General features: G+C 51.6%; 1 long non-coding RNA gene across 1 annotated transcript; it reads left to right on the forward strand.

The window, feature by feature from the left end:
* The first annotated feature begins 3,086 nt into the window (after positions 1-3,086).
* On the forward strand, positions 3,087-10,473 carry LOC143273082 (uncharacterized). Its single transcript, XR_013050966.1, has 3 exons — positions 3,087-4,487; positions 6,942-6,971; positions 7,586-10,473. It is a non-coding gene; the product is annotated as an uncharacterized LOC143273082 (long non-coding RNA).
* Positions 10,474-18,627: the final 8,154 nt, after the last annotated feature.

The raw sequence follows: 18,627 nt of genomic DNA on the forward strand, positions 1-18,627 counted from the left end.
ATTGATGGGGGAGGGCCCAATGTATTGTGGTGCTGCTACTCCTGTGCTGGTGGTCCTGGGTTGTTTAAGAAAGCAAACTGAAGCCAGATGATTGGCACACACCTTTAATTCCAGCACTCAGGAGGCAGAGGCAGGCAGGTCTCTGAGTCTGAGGCCAGCCTGGTCTACAGAGAGAGTTTCAGGACATCCAGGGCAATACAGAAAAACCCTGTCTTGGAAAAAAAGAAAAGGAAGGAAAGAAAGGAAAGGAAAAGAAAGGATAAAAGAAAATTGAGCAAGCCATGGGAGTGAGCCAGTAAGCAGCACCCGGCATGGCCCCTGCCTAAGCTCCTGCCTCCAGGTCCCGCCCTGACTTCCCTCAATGATGGGCTGTGATCAGAACTTGTACGCTGATAAACTCTTTCCTCCAGAGTTGCTTTTGGTCACAATGTCCTATCGCAACAATAGAAAGGCAAACTAAAACAACAGACTATATTCCAGGGAGAAGCAGGACAGAAGTTTTAAATCTACACTGTCACCCGACCCCCAAATCCAAGCTAGGAAATGTAGCCAGAAACTTCTCCGATTCTTGCCCAGCAGTCGGACAATTCTCTCCCACCCGGGGTCCCACAGCCGCTTATAAAATAATCACTCGAGGCTTATATTAATTACCAGCTGTATGGCCTATGGCTATAAGCTCTTTTATCTTAAACTAACCTGTTTCTATTAATCTATGTATCTCCATGTGTTCCGTGGCTTTACCTGTGTGCCATTGCGTGTTGCTCCTTGGACGGCAGTTTGGTATCTCTCCCCAGTCTCCTTTTCTTTCACTGTCTCTCTTGGATTCCCCGCCGCCCCCCCCCCCCCCGGCTCCATCCTGCCCTGCCATAGGCCAATGCAGCTTTATTTATCAGCCAATCAGAGCAACACATATTCACAGAAAGAAATCCCACAACAAGGAACATTCAGTCAATGGCTCTCAGGTTAATAAAAAAAAAAAAAAAGTAGGGAACCCCAAACAGGAAATAAACCCACTGCCTGAAGTGTCACAGAAGCCAAGGCTTCCCCCCAGCCCCCCAGCCCCCCAGCCCACTCCCACGTAGTTGTCTGTGATATCCACTGATCAAGTACAGGCAGGAGGCCCAGGCCCAGGCCAGATGCAAGCAATCCCCTGCATCAAACACTCAGTGACAACACGCTCCTGTCACCCTACACCTCCCAGAAGTCAGCCTGTTTTCTCACTCACTGGTTGACATGTGTCCTAGATGGGTGGACAGGGACTTCTGCTGGCACTCCAGCCCTGCCAGGGCCCTTCCCCCAGGGTGATTGGTTACCAAAGGCTGTGACCTCTGTTTCCCCAGCAGATGCCCTCTGTGGCCTTCTCAACTTGCCTGCTTCAAGGAAACAAACGGCCAGAGAGGCCCAAAGAGCAGAACAGAGGGAGACTTCCAGCCAAGGGCCCCAAACACAGTGACCATGTCTCTGAAGAGCTGGGTTGTGGCCACTCAACCAAGGAGGAAGGAAGCGTGCAGAGTCAGCCTTCCCAGGTGGAGCCTGAGACAACACTCATCTCTGAGTGACATGCAGGTCACAGCCTTGTAGGGCACCTGCTGAGTGTGTATGACACTATGGTGTCAACTCTGAAGGGACACTTCAGAGACAGGAGTGCTCCACAGTGCTGAGGAGTGACCAGAGGAGGATTGTGTGTCATGACCTTTGATGGCACTTGACCTGTCACAGGCTGTACAGCTCAGCCCAATTCTGGCTGAAACACACACACACACACACACACACACACACACACACACACACACACACACACACACACACACGATCCCATGTAGCCCAGGCTGGCCTCAAGCTTATGAGGATGACCTTGAACTCAGGATCCTCCTGAGTGCTGGGGTTACAGGCATGTACCCACCATGCCCATTTTATGCTCCTGGGCATAGAATCTGGCGCCTCCTGCTCAACCAACCAAGCTCCAGCCCCAGCCCCAGTGTTTGGATTTAAATTGCTTTGATTCACTCGGTATCCCCCAACTTTCCTCCATTTACTTTTTTGGGGGACAGGGCTTGCTCTTTAGCCCAGGAAGGCTTAGACTTGCTATGAAGCTCCTTGAATTCAGGATCCTCCTGCCTCTACCCCAGAGCACAAGGATTTCAAATGTGTGCCAAACTCTTGACTCTTTTTCTGACTGAGGCTGCCTGGTCCTCCCACACTCTTGGCTGGGTGAAGAACCCATCATCCATCCAGCAAGAAAGCCAGGACACTGGGGGGTGGCATCCTCTTCTTCTCGTGCCCACGTCCCTCCAGCGTCCCTTTGGAAAGTAACCTTGCACTCACACCCTGATTATCATCTTGCCTGGCAGCTTGGCTCTCGGCCCGTGCCCAGATTGAATTCGGGCAGCTGCGGCCTGCAGGTCTCTCCCGGTGCCTTTCCTCTGTCGCCTCCTCCAGAGCAGCAATACAATCTTTCCCTAAGAAAAGTGGGACATAAAAGCCATTCTCACATGCCAGTTGCTCAAGGTCAAGTCCCCTAAAACATACAATAAACTCCCCTGAAAACTGCACCTCACCTCACGGGCAACTACCATGACCCCGTGAAGCCCTGCAGATGACCAGATGATTTTTTCTGGTCAAAACTCTTTTCTGGACCAAAGGGGAAGAAGCCCTCCTCCCCCTGCCTGGTTTTTCCTTTTCAGTCAGCTGACACTTGGCTTCCCAAATGGATCCCACACACCTCTTTGCCATGAACTCTCATCTTGCTATGGACACTGACATGTATTTATAGCATCATCCACACATGTTACCACTCAGTGTCCCTCCCTCCCAGACAGGGACCCACATGAAGGAGGGATGGAACCTCTGTGTCCCCTGATCCTCACACTAACTGGAAGAAAGCCAAGCTAGGTCAAGAGCAGGTGACGAAAAGTAACAATCAAACAGAGAAGAAGCAACCCGGTCTTACTGTTCCTGCCGTGGGGAGAGCTGGCTGGTACTGGGCCAGTGCCCGCAGGATCTGGGGGCAGCAAACTCCAGAGCCCGAGGGTTAACTGCAGCCCAAGAGAGGAGCCAGGTGAGGCCTCCCGGGTTAACTGCAGCCCAAGAGAGGAGCCAGGTGAGGCCTCCCGGGCAGGCGCTCTGTTCCTGGCACCGCAGGAGACCAACTTATTTGGCACCTTCTCAAAGCTACCTGCAAGTCAGGACTCTGCCCACCCCCAGAGCTAGAGACAACATGCTGGAGAGGTGGTGCCATTAACCCTCTGCGGACAAGGAGGAGGCTCCAGAGCAGGAGTCACATTGTGTTTTATGGGGAACCCTCCTGGGCACTGTTCACTAGAGGTCGGGGCGGGACCCCAGTTATGACAGTCAAAAAAAAAATGACTTCAGACACTTCCAAATGGCTCCTGGGGCGGGCTAATTCATGCCCAGTTGAGAGCAATCATGCTTCAGGATCATAGGACCTCATTCATTCATTCATTCACTCACTCACTCACTCATTCACTCACTCACTCATCCATCCATCCATCCATCCAATCCCTCAGTGTTGCAGCCTCTGAGAATGTCACAGAGAACAAGGCAGGAAGATCCTTACCATGCAAAGGCTGGCAAGGGAGCAGGGAGATAGGAGAGCCATCCAGAAGCAACAAGCGGGGACAGTGCGGACGGCTCAGGGAGAGGACAGGGCCCTGCTCCATGAGCAGACGCAGCACATCTGCTCACTGCTGTCCTCAATGCCCGGAAGAGAGCAGGTGCCCAGGGCCATAGGAACAACCGCAGGAAGGACTCATCAGAAACTTCCAGGAACCATCACTCTGGCTGAGGAAGAAGTATTCCGCCCTGAACTGGACAGCAAGCCTGCATTCCAGTGAGATCTAGGTAGAATGCTCCTGGCTGAGGAAGCCGAAGGGGCTTTGTTCCAGGGTGGAAGACTGGGTGTTACAAGAGCTTACAGGGCCTGTGCTCCCTGGGTCCAGCTACAAAGGGCCAGCCGCCGGCAGCTGCCTCTCAAGCCTGGGACAGCCAGCTGGAGGTGCCTCTGACCTGCACTCCACAGTCTTCTGGCCCTCCCCATTGTGCTGAGCACAGTCCAGCCCATCCTCTTGTGTCTCACTGGATGTTGAGGTTGCCAAGACTAGAGGCCTTATCTGCTTTGGCTTAATCAGTGGATCCCCAGCCTCAGAACTGTGCCTGGCATAGTCAGCCAGTGTGTGATAGATGACAGATAATGTATGTATATATGTATGCATGTATGGTTAGATGACCACATGTGTAAACAGTTGGAAGGATGGATGGATGATAGATAGATAGATAGATAGATAGATAGATAGATAGATAGATAGATAGATAGAAAGACAGGCAGCCTTTCTACTAAGGAAGAAGGTCTTTGGGTCTTGAGTCATCTATTGGGAGCTTTCTCTGATCTCAAATACTTAGGTTTTATCTCAACAGTTCCTGCTCTATCCATCCATCTACCCACTCATGGATATATGGGTGGTGGACAGGTAAGACGGATGGATGGATAGATGGATGGATGGATGGATGGATAGGTGGATGGATGGATGGATGGATGGATGGATGGATGGATGGATGGAAGGATGGATGGGTGGGTGGAAGGAAGGAAGGATGGATGGATGGATGGAAGGACGGATGGGTGGAAGGAAGGAAGGAAGGAAGGAAGGAAGGAAGGAAGGAAGGAAGGAAGGAAGGAAGGATGAGAAGACAAACAAATGGGTAGATGCATGGTTGGGCAGAGAGTTGGAAGGGGATGAATAGATGGAGCATTGGTGAATAGACTGGTAAATGGCTAGAAAGACTGATGGATGGTTGGATAGCTGGATGGCTGGATGAAGGTGGTTAGATGAATGGACAGAGGGACAGATGGTAGATGGATGGAGACAGGTGGATGGATAGATGGATGGATGGATGGATGGTCTGGAAAGCATCGAGACAAAATCAAAGCTCCTGAGATCTGAGAAAGCCCAGGGTGAGTCTCTTGACATTCTTAACTACACAGCCTGAGCACCACACACCCACCTGGGCCCAAGGCCTTACCCACCTTCACTAGCAAATGCCAAGAACTGGAAGTATTCTCAAAAAGATGACAGGAAGTCAATGCCACCCTACCACCAGGGTAGGATTCAGAAGATGGCCTTGCTTACAGTTATTATGGCAACTTGAAGTGTTATTACTGTGTCTGCAGACCGCAGTACTCCCCTCCCTCTTCCCCTCCCCCTCCCTCTCCCCCTTCCCCTCCCTCTCCCCCTCCCCCTCCCTCTACCTCTCTCTATTCATCTCTGTCTCCCTCTCCAATAGGATAGGAGAAGGTGGGAGCAAAGTCTTGAACAGTTTGTCTAGGGTGAACTTGAACTTGTTTGTTTTCAAAACAAACGGCTAAGTCTCAGAGGCTTGGTTTGAAAACAAACACTGTCAAGGAGAAACAGAAGACAGCATGGCAGGAGTACCTCCAGGAGTGGAAAGGTGGCCTGGCCTCACTGCGAGGCTGGAATCTAGTTTGTAGTCTTAGCTATCTCCCAGCTTGGCCTTGGCCGAGGATTTAGGTCCTCTGGAGCTCAGTCTCCACATCTGAAAACAGGGATAGGACCACCCCTCACTCTTACGTAAGGAAAGAGCCACAGAGCAGGGCAAAGTGTTAGGGTGGGTACAGCACATGCAAAGGCCTGTGGGCACTTGGCGGGGGGGGGGGAGGTGGGGGGGCGTCCTCTAGTGAGCAAGGGGAATATGGTAGACTGGCTACAGACGCTGGGCCATGCAGGGCCAGTGTGGGGTACAGCGTATACTCTAAACATACAGCTCTTGGAATGTAGACACAGGACCAGGGTAGAAGTAAGTCTGAAGCCCCAGCCCAGACCTGCAGAACCCACTCTGGAGGGCAGAGCCGAGACCCGAGTTTTCACAGCCAGTGGGGCAGCATCTCTGCACAGGCTCAAGAGTGGGCAAATCATCCCTGGGAGCAACAGGAAGCTGGGGGTTTCAGCAGGAGGGTGTGAAGGGTAGACTGGGATCTGGAAAAGCCTCTTCTGCCTCGTGCCCTCTCTGCTGGTCACATATCATCTCGAAGAACAAGGTTAACATAAGTACAGTCATCAGGCCGAACACAGGAAACACGGGTACATTTGAACTCACCTCAGTACACGTCTCACAGCAAGAACTGTATTTTATCTGGCATTCCGGCTACAGCCGAGAAATTTGGGCACACCCCCTTCCCTGCTTTCCCTGGGATTGGGTGGGAACCATTTCCTGGAATCTTCTGGAACAAGGGCCTCATCTTTGAGTCGCTCCTATGGATAGAATTGCTCTGGGCTCCATCAATTCCCCAGGGAAGGTCTCGGCTTGGCCAAAATGACTCATACTGAACGGATTAGTTTCAGAAAGAAAAAAAAAAACTAGTAATAATAAAAAGGACTGAACTGTTGTTTATTGCTGGGCCCAGCTTCAGACAGCTACTGTGTTGCAAGGTCTTGATTTATAGCCTCTTCAGGGCCAGCCGCCCTGGGAGAGGAGGTTCCGTGCTCCTGGTCTGTCAGCCCTTTTCACCTGCTGGAGGCATCTGGAGACCATGACACCCTTGCTGACTGGGAGCTGGAGGCTACAAGGCAAAGCTGTCTTCAGCTGCCGAGTCAAGGGGTGCTCAACCCTGGACTCCAGGGGACCCACTGTAGCCCTTCTCTTGCATCTGGGTTGCTTTCCACCCCTCTGCCCAGCTCAGTTTGCGCAGGGCTGTGCCCCTGACTGTGAGGTCCCGCCTGGACTTCATTTAGATGAATGTTCTACTCTGGGTTAGAAGATTACCACACACACACCCGGGGTGTGTGTGTGTGTGTGTGTGTGTGTGTGTGTGTGTGTGTGTATGTGCTCGCATGTGTGTGTTTTCACGCTGAAGCCAGGGGTTGACATGAGATGCTCTCAACTGTCCTCCCCTGTCTCTGCCTCACCAGCACTGGGATCACTGCCAGGATCACTGCCAGGTACCATCACATGCGGCTGTTGGGGCTCGAACTTGAGTCTCTGGGCTTACTAGGCAAGCACTGTACTTGCCATGCGACCTCCCTAGCCCCTGGGTTAGGGTTCCGACAAAGTCTGTGAGGGGTGGACTCACATCTGCTCCTCCACTTCTTGACTGGGGTGGAAGGGTGTATGTCGATTCTTTTCTCCTTCTCAGCCTCAGTTTTCCATTTTGTAACACTGGGTGGGGGTGGGGGTGGGGGTGGGGGTGGGGGTGGGGGGTTGTTACAGAATCCTCCCAGCATGCTCTGGGTCTGAATGAAGAAGTATCAGCTGAGAGCGTCTTTGAAGTCAGGGAACATGGTGGGGCCTGGAGATGGATCTCATCACCCACAACAGCCGGGAAGAAGGACACAGAGGTGACACGATCCAGATGGGGTGTAGGCTTTGGGAAACCAGGACACACTGGGAACTGTGGAGTTTTGTCCTGCTTTCAAACAATAGGAGGAGAGGCAGGAGAGGGAAGTCTTCAGAAAGACTCCAAGTCCACTTCTGTGCTTTGGAAACTCCAAGCAGACCCATCTTTTTCCTGGGTTGGCGTTTAGCTTTACGAGCTTTGTGTTTTAATTTCTTTCAGGACTTGGGGATTGAGAACATGCCGACGGCTGCCGAGGCTACGGGGAGTGTGTGCCGGCTTCTGTGTGCTGTCTGGCCGGCTCGCTCTCACACCACGTGACTGAATACGGCAACATTCACTGCCCCATGCTTTAGGGAATATGCTCTCCAGTCTTTCTCCTGAAAAGAAAACTAATAATACATTCATCTTTTATATGGCTAGCATGCTCAGGAAGAGGGCTCAGTAAAGATGCCCCTGGGAAAGCATGAGGACCTGGATCAGTTTCTAACATCCACATAAAAAGAAAAATCAGACAAACAAGGCGGTATGCACCTGTCACCCCAGCAGTGGGGAGGAGGACACAGGAGGATGTCTGGGACTCACTGGCCAGACCACCTGGGCCAGCTGACGAGGTCCGTGAGCCCTGAGTCCAAAACAACTTGGACAGCAATAGAAAAGGGCTCCCAGTGTTGACTCTGTCCTCCGTGTACATGTGAGCACAGTGCACACACACACACACACACACACACACAATCCTGGACACCTCCCCGCAACAAAGATAGTTAAGTAAGAACAAGGGGCTAGTGAGACGGCTCAGTGGGGGGGAGGGCTTGCTGCCCAAGCCTGATGACCTGAGTTCAATTCCCGGAAATCACAAAAAGGTAGACGAGGAGAAGTAACTCTGAAAACTTGTCCTCTGGCATACAGACCATGGCACACTTGGCGCACACATAATAATAATAATAATAATAATAATAATAATAATAATAGGGATAGAGAGATGATTCAGTGGGTAAGAGCACTGTCTGCACCTCTTCCAGAAGACCTGAGTTCAGTTCTCAGCACCATGCATGGTGGCTCACAATTATTTGTAACTCCAGTTCCAGGGGAATCTAGCCCCTTCTCCTGCCTCTGAGAGCACCAGACTCATATGCAGTGTGTTTAACATGCATGTGGGCAAAGATTCATACACATAAAATTAAAATAATAAATATTTTTAAAAGAATATAAATATGCAAGCTTTAAGAAAAAGTAAAAGGGAACATCTTGGGAAGATGATTGGCAGGAGCAGAGGGGGGTATAAGAAGATAATTACGGGTGAATATAAACAAAATGCATTATATACATGTACAAAACTATTAAAGAAAAGATTTTTAAGATTATAAGTCTTTTTAATTACATTTTCATTTATTTGTGCAAGAAAGTGGAGGACAGGTCATGGCACACTTTTGGAGGCCAGAAAACAACCTATGGAGATCATTCTTTCCTTGGGGATCGAACTTGGGTCTTCAGGCTCAGCAGCAAGCGCCTTTACCCAAAGACCGTCTCATCAGCAAAACAGCTCTAAAAGGCACCAGAATTTGCACTCCTTAAAGAGGTGTTTTACTCTTTTAAGATGCATGGCTCCCAGGTTTGTTTTCATTAATAAGATCTTTTAAGATTCATGCTACATGCCCTTTTTGTTCCAGATGGTTCTCTGAAGTTAAGAGATAAGTGGGCACTGTAGGGAATAAAGCAATTTTCAAGTCCTTCCCCGAGAGGGAACAGTGCCGACACGCCCCCCCACCCCAGCACACTCACTACAAATCTGAGATCTAATTATGTAAGTCTCTCTCATCGCCAGTTGGGACGACGGTTTTAATCATCTAAGTCCAATCCCTACGAATTTTCCCGTGTCGTTTCTTTCTCTCAGGGAAACAGCATCTTGCAGGGTTGCGCAATTGGTCGCCCCACACTGTGGCTGTGCCGCGCCTGTGCCCGCATCTGGCCAGCCCCCACCGCTGGGCACAGAGATTGCTCTTGCATCTGCCCTGGCACAGCCCTCACTCAAAGAATCTGCCCACCCGTGTGTGCCCGTATTTCTGAACCCAGCCTCGGGGCAGATTTATTTTTTTAGCTGTCAAAATCTTCAGAGAATGCAACTGTTTTAAAGTTAAAATCAATTGAACGTAAACTTGCTAATTTTATGTGACTCTTGGGAGTTAACGTGTTCCCAGTGTGTGGGGATGAAGGAGGCGAGGGCACAGTTCCCTCTCTTGAGCACAGTTATTTGAAGTGTGTAAGGAATGGTTGCAAGAATCATCTAAGGAAGTAGAGAGGTCACAGTGCAGTCTGAAATAACGGCAGGATTTGAATGGCACACGTAGGGGTGCGATGTGACCACAGAGACAGCATTGGTGACCAACGCCTGCACTGTGCTCTCTGTAGAGATTCTAGGAAGTGGGACTCAGTTCCCAGAAAAAAAAAAAATACAAAAAACAACGAAGTGCCTTACTCCCCATTGCAAAATGCCTGCCTGGAGTTTCCTCATAAGCTCCTGGGCTCGGCTCCCACTGACTGTGCTCAGCAGCCCCAGCACAGCCCCAAGAGCTGGGCAACCGGCCTGCCTTCAAATGTCTGCAACTTGGAAAGACTTGAATGGCTGATTTTTATCTCCGGTGAATGAGAACACTAAGTTTCCTAGGATGAAAGGGAAGGCCAGGGAAAGCCCGCCTCTGGAGTCTGCATGTGTGCTGTGACCTGCCCCAGCATGTGGTCCTGGGCTGGGGTTCCCAGCCCACAACCCCACCCTTCCACACAGACCCCAGCTCAGAGCCGCTGTGCGCTGTGCCTTGCTGCAATTTCCCTCCGCCCCAGACACTGCTCCCTGCGAAGGAAAGAACAGGAGTTCAGACCCTAGGGTCTACTGTGTGACTCTGGGTGAGTCCCTTGACCTCTCTGAGTATGCTTCCTCCTCTCTAAACCAAGGAAGAGCCTCCTGAGTGCACAGATGTGGCTCACCCTGTTCCCGCAGTCTGAGGCCAACACCTGGCACATCCTGAATGTGTGACTCTTGGATTGTGTCCCCAGGAGAATGGCCACCCCGGGACTGGAGCTTTGGATAGGTCCCTGTCACAGACTCTATGAAGATTGGCTGATTTGGGTTAATACTTAATATTGATCATTGTTAAAATATCCAAATAAAATCTTGTCACCCAAAAACAAATAAGCAGCAATAAGAGGTGGCTTAGTGGTTAAGAACACTTACTGCTCTTCCAGAGGCTCTGAGTTCCAGCACCTACATGGCAGACCACAACTGCTCATAACTCTGGCTTTAGGGAATCTAGCACCCCCTTCTGGTCTCCATGAGCATCTGCACCCAGTTACAACTACATGCACACACAAACACATACAATATTTCATTAAAAAAAAAAACTTTGAATGTGAGTCTGTGCATGCAGCATGTATCTGACTTTAAGCTTTCCCTGATCACACAATTTCTGAGCAAGTATTTCTGGGGGTGTCTGGCAGGCAGAAAGCCTCCTTGGGGTCCCACATCCTCTTTTGTTGTGTCCTGAGAGCTTCTGGGAGGGGGACTCTGAGAGTGGGAATGTCATTTTTCACTCAGTCCCTCATTAGCTCAGGCTGGCCTTGAACTTGTCATTTTTCTGCCTCAGCCTCTCAAGCAGCCAGAATTCCAGGACTGGTCTGTGTTAACGATCCCTCCATGGCCTCACAGGGAAGGGTCATTCTGGTGATGGATCTGAGTGATGGCTGGCTCCACGGAGGCAGCAGAGTACAGGTACTGAGCTGGGTCAAGAGAGCTCATGGACGGAGGCCAGTGTGACCTCGTCCAGGGGTGAGGACAGAGGCTGCCTATTGTTCTTAGCTGGGAGCACAAATTGTCTTCGGGGACAGAGAGTAAACTTTGGAGACATATTGGGGCATTAGAGTTGGGGGAGGCCAGGGTGGTCCTAACATCCTGCACAGCGCAGGATAGCCCACCATAGAGAAGGGTGCTGCTGTCTAGAATGTCATCAGCATAGATGTGGAGACTTGGCTGTCACTGCACACCAGGCAGAGGAATCACTGCATCCAAAGCACAAAGTCACCAAAACAGCTTCAGCTCCACAAGGATAGGTGCCTTAGGGACTCAGGTAGAAGCCAGGACCAGGGAGGAGGCTGCAGAGCCCAGGGTGGAAGGAGGAGGTGTCCGTGGGGCAGATTCCTGGGCTGTGAGCTCCTGCTCTGCGCCATCTATTCCAAACCTGGGCATCTGCCGAGGGCAAAGGATGGAGAGGGTAGGGAACCCCAGAGGGCACAGATGGAAGTGATGGTGTTGTGATGGGACGGAGCATTGAGGACCAAAGGTTGACGTGAGTAACCGGTAGCCCCGACACCGAGGCCAGCCGAGATGAAGCTGAGGTTCCGGGTGCGCCAGGGAAGCTTGCTCTCCACCAACTCCCCAGCTCTGGTCATCGCCCGCCACTGCCACCACCACATGGGCTCCTGAAGTCCCCACTCGACCCTGGCTCACTCTCCAGGGGCCAGACCCACAGGCTGCACCCCGAGGTTGCCAGACACTATCTCTTTGCTTTCATAGTTGTTTCAAGTGGCAGAACTGTAGTTGGCAGGTACCAGGCCAAGGGCGGTACGCCCACCACGCCCTCCTGAGCCAGAAGTGAGGCAGGAAGGGGAGGTGCCCCACACAGCCAGCATCTGCGGCAGCCAAGGCCAGCCAGCCCCATCCAGTTGTGCAGGGGGTCAAACTTGGGGTCAGGGCTCAGGACACAGCGCTGCCCCTCTGCAGTCCCAGCATCCACTTCCACCTTTTCCTAAAAGGCAGTGAGGCAATTAAAGACTCCTGCAGGGTACAGGGCGGGTTTGGCCTGCCTCTGAGCACTGGGTGGTGTTTCCTATAGACCTCAGTGTTTTTAACGAGGCCTTTACAACTGCTAAATGATTAAGTGAAAGATTGATGAGAGTCACCGTAGACTCAGCTTGGCAGCAAATCAGAGGCACGGCCCCCGCCCTGTGTCCCCCCGGGGCAGCCTGGGAATTATGTGGCAGAGCAGCACAGTTGGGCTGTAGGGCCCAGCCACTGCGCACGGAATCAGCTCACCATGTCCTGATGCTCCTGTGCATGTCGCAGGAACCTGGGGTACCTTGTTTGTTTTTCTTGAAGTGGGAGTTCTGTAGAGGTCTGCCCTGAGAAAAGTCCATACCTGGACATGTGTCCTGGCACATGAGAAGCCTGCTCTTGATTTAGGGCAGGTATGTGGTAGATCATGCCTACTCAGCTGGGGCTGCCACAGATAAAACAGCAGGACTCCCAGGTCAACTTGATTTTTTTTCCCTATTTTTTAGTGTGCATGTTCCCGAGACTGCTCAAGACATGCTTACACCTCAAAACTCTTTGTTGTTTGTGTGAACACCCAGGTGAACTGGGCATTCTTAGCACATGGACTGTCGGTGGGGTGAGTCAGTGTTTTCTTTTCCAGACCTTCCATGGCACAGAGCAGTCCTGGGAGCCAACATTGATGCTGTGTGGTGGGAAACATGCAGAGGTGGTTAAGTGGTTGGGGGGGGGGGCTGCAGGCTCAGAGCTCAGTCACACACACACACACACACACACAAAGTGCTGGGTTCCATGGCCAGCATCGTAGAAATCAACCCATCTATCAGTAAAGCAGGGCTTTGGAGCCAGGGTCACCGCTCAGTGGTGAAACAGAGTTTGCTTAACACCTGTATGCAAGGTCCTGGCTTCCAGTAGCAGAACTGCAAAAAAGGATGGGAGGGAGGGAGGGGGAGGGAGGGAGGGAGGGAGGGAGGAAGGGAGGGATAAGGAAGGCGGGCTTTAGGGCTAGGTTCAGATCTTGAGGTTTGCTTCAATGTTTGAAGCTCTGTGCGTCTTGGAGACTCCCCCATGTCAATGGGCACGGCAGATCTATCTCATATCTTAGCTTTGAGAACATCAAAGGTGCCTTTCTGTATGCCTGGTAGGTAGCCTGGCTCCTGGGGAGCTCCTAACATCTATTAGCCAGGCCCATTTTGTCTTTAAGCATCCTAATGTTATGGGGTGGCTCAGAGATTCACCAGTCTGACCGTGAATAAATTTTAATAAATGAGAGGCTTTATTAGATACTAGCCAGGACCATGGGTACTGGCCAGGTCCATACCCGAAACTCACGCTCAGAGTATGGTGCCGAGTTACGTTAGTCAGGGGCTTACAAAAGCAAACCCCACAAGGCTCCGTACTTCCCACCTTAGTCCAGTCAGAGGCAGGCATACGAACTGACGTACTTCCTGCCTGTGTGTGATCAAGCACGCATCGTGGGCAGTGGGACAACCAAGCTTGTACGTGAACAGCAGCCCCCAGCGTTCCGGGAAGTCCTCTGTCCGTGGGCGAGCGGGGCTCTCAGGTCAGAGGCTGTTTTGTTTATAGCTCTCCTAAGCACAGTCATTCAAACTTAAAACAGTGCTGGCCATCCCACCTCCTTTCTGGATCTATAGTCAGTCCCCCAAGTCCTTCCTATTAAAAAGACAGGGTAGGATGCCCGTTTTGGAAAACTGTGCTGCCCCAAGGCCAGTGGCAGGACCCCCAAAGTTAGAACCTCTGGCTTCCAAGTCAAAGGTCAGTTAAGGTGTGACGGCTTCAGCAACAACAGGAACCACCCATGTTCACCTGGAAAGCTCCTAGTACTGACCCTGGGCTCTGAGGTCACCGGTTTCAGCATTGATTCCATCCAAAGATGAAGGGTCCCCTCCACAGCTGGAGGGTGGCTGGCTCACTGCTGGAAAGAGACACACAGGGAACCAACCAGATGCACGGGACTTTTGAATTCCTGTAGCTCGGAGTGCCATCTGGCAAGACAGGGTAAGGACTCAGCCCTCCAAAGGCTGACACCAAGGAAGAAGAGAAGGCTTGGTGACAGGAAGGGCCGCCCATGAGGCCATCTCCAGTCAAAGTCCTCGGGTGTGTAGATGGCCCTCCAGGACAGCCCAAGACACAGCGCACAAGAAGCCAGCTTCAAGGAGAAGGGGAGTGACCAGTGGCCGGCAAGCAGGGCCTGAGACCAGAACCTGAACCTGAGGCAGTGCCGATATCAAGGTAGAATGTGGTTTAGTGGAAGGAAAGGTGTGTGGATGAGAGGCCCGGATACTTTCCCATGAAGCCCAGGGAGAAATCCTAGCAAGTGACAGAAGACCCTGGGGCCACTCTAGTAAACATGGCCGCTGCCAGGCATGAGGGGCTCCTTCAGATCCAGTGAGTTCAAAGTCAGCTCCTCGTTCGCATCTGCCTAGGTACAAGAACTTTGTCACCTCCTGGGACAGAGCAGACTCGAGAGGACACTCTCGCAAGGCAGCAGGCCCTGTGTGCCCTGTGAGCAGAGGGACCGAGGAGAGACTTGTGGTTCTAAACACTCCAAGAAAGGACTCATCCAGAACCCTGTAGAAGATTTCAGCCCCAGAATCATTCAGAATGCTTAGGCCCAGGGCAAGGCTCCAGGTGTGGGTCTTTGAGAGGAAAGCATGTGGGAACGCTAAGGAAACAAAACAGGAAGAATTTCAGAGCCAACACATTCCCGTGGAAGGTCTAGAACCTTCCAAAGCACCTAGCATTCTACAGAGTGGATTTCACCTCCAGCCCTTTTTTTCTTTTGAGGCCTTATGTGTACGAGTGTTTGCATTCCTGTAATGTCTGCCACGCATATGCCAAGTGCCCACGGAGGCCAGAAGAGGGTGTTAGGTCCCCTAAGAACTGGAGTTACAGAGGGCTGTGAGTTATCATGCGGGTGCTGGGAATCAAACCTGGGTCCTCGGGAAGAGCAGCCAGTGCTCTTAACCAGAGTCCTCTCTCTAGCCCACCCTCTAGCCCTTTTAAACCTCAGACCACAGAACTCTAGTACTGCTACCTCCTGCGAGTTTTGATTATCCCAGTCCCAGTTCTGAGTCAGCAGCCTGAAGGAACTATGAGGCAGTACCAATAACCTCCATGAGGAAGGGGCTTTTGTTATAAGTACACTGAGTCACCTATGACAGGCAGCTTACCGGAAGCGGACCAGCCAGGGCACCAAGGTCCTCAGGGGCCTGGGTCTCCAGCCATTATGGCTTAACTCAGGAAGAAGAAAGGAAGGGGAGGGTTCAATAAGGGGACAAAGGGACAGCCACAGTTGGGCCACCTGCCTTTGAGGAGCAGCAGGCCAAGACTCCCTCTTACACCTCATGGGCCATGCCAACTGGGATTCTGGAAATACAGTCATCAGCCTGGACATCACTGCTCATGAAAGGCAGGCCTTCTCTCAGGGAAATCGACAAGGAAGAAGGAAGAAAAGACACCGGCAAAGTGCCCAGCCACCCCAGGACCCATGACAGGCTTCCCAGAACCTTTGTCTGTCTCCAAGCTCAGCAGAGAAGGTTTGGAAATCCAGCATGCCACAGTGGCACAGGGAGGGGTCCAGGGAGGTCAGGGGTCACAGCGGGGAGTGGTGGGGGCCTGCAGCAGCTGGGAGCAGCCAGGCCTGTCTTGGCTTAGAACCTGGCCTGTTAACAAGTCCTAGTTTTTGTTAGGTGCATTGAGAAGTTCAGAAAGCCCAGGAGCTGTGGAGACGGCCCAGAGGGTGAAGAAGTGCTTGCCCCACAGGCTTGAGATGTGTAGGTGTCCCAAACACCCGTGGGGAAGCCAGATGTGGAAGGATGAACCTGTAACCCCCAAACTGGGGTTGGGTGCTGAGACAGGGACACCACTGGGGTAGTGAAGAAGATGCTGATGTCGACCTCTGACCTCCACATGCACACAGTTGCATGCACACCTGCTCAGATGTGTATACTTTCACCTACATGTACAAGGAGTCATCAAACCTAGTCAATTTTTTTTTTACAAATGACTTATCCCCTGTCCTATTAGGGTTTCTATTGCTGTGAAGAGACACCGTGACCACTGCAACTCTTATAAAGGAGATATTTAATTTGGGGGGAGCTCACAGTTTCAGAAGATCAGTGCATTATCATTATGACAGGAACCATGGCAGCATGTGGGCAGATGTGGTGCTGGAGTAATAGCTGAGAGCCCTGCATCTTGCAGGCAACAGGAAATCAACTGAGACACTGGGGGGCCATCCTTAGTATAGGACACCTCAAAGCCCACTCCTACAGTGACACACTTCCTCCAACAAGGCCACACCCACTCCAACAAAGCCATACTTCCTAATAGTGCCATTCTCTATGAGATTATGGGGGCCAATTACATTCAAACTACCATATTTCTATTTTATGTGCATTGGTGTTTTGCCTGCATGCATGTCTGTGTGAGGGTGTCAGATCCCCTGGAACTGGAGTTACAGACAATTGTGAGCTGCCATGATGGTGCTGAGAATTGAACTCAGGTCCTCTGGAAGAACAGCCAGTGTTCTTAACTGCTGAGCCACCTCTCCAGCCCTAGTCTTTCAATTTTATTTATTTATTTATTTATTTATTTATTTATTTATTTATTTATTTATTTATTTATTTATTTATTTATTTTTTATTTGTTTGTTTGTTTGTTTGTTTGTTTGTTTTTCTGAGACAGGGTTTCTCTGTGTAGTTTTGGTGCCTGTCCTGGATCTCACTCTGTAGACCAGGCTGGCCTCGAACTCACAGAGATCCTCCTGCCTCTGCCTCCCGAGTGTTGGGATTAAAGGCATGCGCCACCACTGCCCGGCTCAATTTTTAAATACTACATTTGAAACTATGTTTTTGAAAGTGTTAGAAACAGGGCTAGAGATGGTTCAGCAGTTAAGAGCACCTCCTGTTCTTGCACAGGGCCTGAGTTCCATTCCCAGCACCCACGTGGACAGCTTACAGCCACCTGTGGCTTCAGGTCAGGGGAATCTGGCGCCTCTGGCCTCTGTGGGCACCTGTACTAATGTGCACATATCTACACATGGACTCATACACATAATTTAAAAATTTAAAAACTGTGGGAGAGAAAATCAGCAGTTTGACGTGTGTGTGTGTGTGTGTGTGTGTGTGTGTGTGTGTGTGTGTATGCGCATGCCAGTGTAGCTGTGATGAAAAACAGAAAGGTACCTGAGGCCTCACTCCAGCCTGGAACTCTGCTGGGTCTCCTGTAAGCTCCCTGGGAGGGGGAGGAGGGACGTGCCCACTAAGGCTGGCGGGAAGCTAAGACCTTGGGTACAAGCACTGCGTGAGAAGGGGCCCAGGTGTGCCTGAACCACACTGCATCATGGGATCCTGGATCCCCATTCAGCCTTCTGGCCTTCCATAGGCACCAACGCTCCCAGGTTACTAGGCAGACTCCGCCAAAGGAGTGTGGGTAGGGGACACACCGTGTGATTCTGTGGGTGCCCGGGAGAGGGTGGGACCTGTCGAGTCCCAGCCTGCCCCCACTACAGCCTTCTCTCACAGCTCCTGGGTGTGTCACTGGGGATGAGCCAGGTCTCTAAGCCTGGGTCTGGAGTCTCAGGGCCTGAGAGTCTGAGCTACACATAGAAGCTGGAGGGCACCGCTGACCTCGGAAAACACGCTCCAGGAAGGGGCTTTGGACTGACTTCACGAGGGCTCGCTGCGTTCACTGCTGAGGCCAAAGAGCCAGGCGCTGCAGAAGCATCCTGCCCGCCATTCACCATCTGCTAAAAACCCATGAAATGGTCACGTGCACAAACCCTTCTGTCAAGAGCACAGCAGAGGCTAAATATGCTTCAGCTAGCACAACAAGCCCCAGTGGAGGTGGCTGGGCCATGCCTGGGCCCCCCGCAGATGGCCGCTGGCCCCACATCTTTCCTCTGGTGAGCACAAACTATCCATTGGACTTCCAAATCTTGGCACTGATGGAGTTCCCAAGTGAGGAGCCACTGACGAGGGCACCCTGGGACGCAGAACTTTCTTCCGCAGACCAGAATGAGCTGCCCTCTGGTCACCATTGCCTCCCATAAGAACATCATCACAGGGACTGGCGAGGTGGCCAAGCCCAAGTCCCTACCTTGCAAGCACAAGGACCTGAGTTCAATCCCAAGAACCCAGGTTAAAAATAACTAAATAATAGAGCCAGGCTTGCAGTGCTGGGTTCTAATTCCAGAGCTGCGTAGGTGACTGGCTGAGCGGCATGACGCTGACAGTGTACAAGGTTCACAGCTAGGTGCCCTGCTGCAGGCCTGACATACCAGCTACTCAGAAATGGAGGCGGGGAGGTTGCAAGTTCAAGGCAAGCTTGGGTAACATCGTGAGGGTCTGTCTCTCAGCTGGCTCCCTGGCAGAGCACCTGCCTAGCGTGTGGAAGTCTCTGGGTCCAATCAAAGGCAGCA

Source organism: Peromyscus maniculatus, chromosome 4 (genome assembly GCF_049852395.1).
Source record: "Peromyscus maniculatus bairdii isolate BWxNUB_F1_BW_parent chromosome 4, HU_Pman_BW_mat_3.1, whole genome shotgun sequence".
NCBI classification, from domain to species: Eukaryota; Metazoa; Chordata; class Mammalia; order Rodentia; family Cricetidae; genus Peromyscus; species Peromyscus maniculatus.